This window comes from Dendrobium catenatum, unplaced genomic scaffold (genome assembly GCF_001605985.2).
Source record: "Dendrobium catenatum unplaced genomic scaffold, ASM160598v2 fragScaff_scaffold_412, whole genome shotgun sequence".
NCBI classification, from domain to species: Eukaryota; Viridiplantae; Streptophyta; class Magnoliopsida; order Asparagales; family Orchidaceae; genus Dendrobium; species Dendrobium catenatum.
In genome coordinates this window covers 32,173-34,983 of record NW_021318874.1, presented here as the reverse complement: position 1 = coordinate 34,983, position 2,811 = coordinate 32,173, and positions in this window count along the sequence as shown.

Genomic DNA, 2,811 nt, shown 5'->3' with positions numbered 1-2,811 from the left:
CATAAATATAATTAAAATAATAATACACTAATAATTATTATTAAAATACAATTTAAATATATAATAATAAAAGTATATTTTTACTGTTTCATAAAATAATTAAAAATATACGTAATATTTTTAGGTGAAAATAATTTTATATCGTGCAGAATTCAAATACAAACAAAACGAGGTATTCTGCGCGAAAAACGGAGCTAAATTGAATTTTTTGTGAATTAATGAAGTTTAATACCAAAAATAGATTTTAAAATAAAGTTTTTAAATAGGCAGGGACACGTGGCGTGCTAGGATTCATTCCCAGAACATCGGCAATGATTGCTGCCACTTAGCCACGTAGGCAAGGTTTGGGATCCGCTGTTTGGCCCAAACACATAACAGCGAAATCATAGCCGTTGATCTAAAGATCAACGGCTGCGATTTCGTGCAGTTCAAAAGTGACGAACCAAAATCCTAGAACGCTATTTCACTTCGTTCTCTCAAAATACATGATGAAATTCAACGAAATTTTAACATATGTACAGAAATCTTGGGGGAGTATCTGTTTGGCTTAGAAAGTGCTTTTCGAAAAGCTATTTAGACGTGAGCTATTCTAAGTATTTTGAGAGATCTAACAGTCAGATTTTTGCGTTCTTCGGCTTGTTGGATTTGTTGAAGCAGTAGGAATATTTCTTCTCTTGACCATAAACTCTGAATCTCCCTAGATCTAGTGGTAGAAGTCCCGAAAGCTTTTAACGTATAAATTTCTTTGGGATCTCGCCGGAATCTTGCCGCCGGCGAGGTTTGGTCGTCGGGTTTTGGTCGGAAAAGGTGTGGGAACTCTCCAGGAATACTCACACTAAGTCTTAGAGGGTTTGGGGGCTTGGGGAAGGAGAAAGAGCAAAAAGATCATCATTTCTCTCCAAAACTCCTATTTAAGTTCTCTAACCCTTTGATTAACGACTGGGATTGGATTTTGATTGAATTAGGAGAGAAATTAGATGCTTGAGCCGTGGGTTTGAAATTCAAAACGTTTGGGAGGCTTTAATCCCATTAATTAGGACTTAAATGGCCCTTAATAGGTCATTTTGGCCTATTAAATACTTGGGTTGGTCAACAATCGACCTGGTCAACCTAGTCAAATAGGTCAAAAGGAATGAGGTATTGAGCCATGGATAGGTTTTAATGGATCTAAAGTTGATTTGGATTCTAATGGGTCAAATGGGTCAACCCAGGTTGACTTGGTCAACCTGGTTGACCCAGGGCCCGGCCCTAGGCTCAACAAACTTGGTTTGACCTAAGTAGTTGATTGGGAGAGGCCATGGGCCTTGGCTTGGTCAATTTGACCAAGTCAACCCTCCAAACCCAAAAATTTGACAAAATCGAGGTCAACATCGGTCAACTAGACCTACATCCACTCCCCGGAGGCGCCCTCCGAGTATTGCACTACCAAAGTGACTCTCCTTTAGCCCCCACAGCTAGTCGGAGAAGCCCTTACAAAAACCTCCTTTTTGCCACCCCCGGCAAGGCAAAGAACTCTCCTTTTGCTTCCTCCTGAAACAGGCAGAGAAACTTGATCGATCGATGAAGCTAACCTCTCCCAACCCTTCCAAGGACAAGAGACTCTAGTAGAAGAAGAAGTGGAACAATACTTGGAGCAACCCCTTGTGAATCCCCTCACAAGCCACCCCTCAAAAGATCATCTCTCTTTCTTTCTCTCCTCTAGGCTTTCTCAGGTCAATACAGCAGCAAAAGATTGTTCAAAATGTTGAACAATAGCTCTTAAACATAAGAGCTTCAAAAAGATCAATAATTGCAAGTTACTGACTTTATCAACCAGGACGATAAGCCTATCGTCCTGTATGATCAGTTCAAATCATAGAATATCGGCCAAAAAATTGCTCTGAAAATGACCTGGACGACTCAAAATTGGCTTGATTGTCCAGGACAATCTCACGATCGTCCTTGCCGATTAGTTCAAATCAGAGAAAAATTGTCCAGAACATCGCCCGAAATTCGAGCTGGCCGATCTCGATCATTCAGACCATCGCCCGAAACATGAGTGGCCAATGTTGATCATCTAGAAGCAACTAAGGTTTTTGAACTGATTGTCTCGGACGATATTGCGATCATCCAGGACGATGTGATCGTATCAATCATCCTTAATTATCTTCCTTGATTTCCAGATTAATTTAGGCATAATTGTGTAATATAGTCCAGGCCGATACAAGATCGTCCTAGCCAAGTTCCAAAAATCCAGAATACCTAAATAGATCATGGCGGCTGATTCTTTTTTTTTTAGCATATCATCCTGGCCGATACCAGTATCATCCAGGCCGATCGACTAATGACGAATGCCTTAACTAAGAAATCCTGATTAGAGTTTCTATTTTGAACTCGATCGTCCAGGACGATATAAATATCGTCTGGGATGATGTGAGTAAAAATAGAAATTCTAAATCACTCAAGTGTGTGTGTGTAGGGTTACTTAGCATCAGACACTTCAAAAATAATAATTGACTCAAGAAAGAACAAAAGAAAATTACAGACCGACTTAGACCTATTCTACCCAATCTTGAGCTGGTTCCGATTGTCATATGATCTTGAGGCCCTAAAATGTCAGTAGAAAAGGCAGTCGTAGAGAAGCAAGAGTGTTTGCTAATCATCAAAACACAATCCATGAAAATAGATTTGTAACATTGAGCTTAAGCTTCCTCAGCCACATATAGAATCCACCATCTTCTTCCTATATTTGCTATTCATAACAAACTCAAATGCCAAAGCTGACATAGAATGACCCGATAACTTGCTCTCACTATCTCCAGGTTATCCATG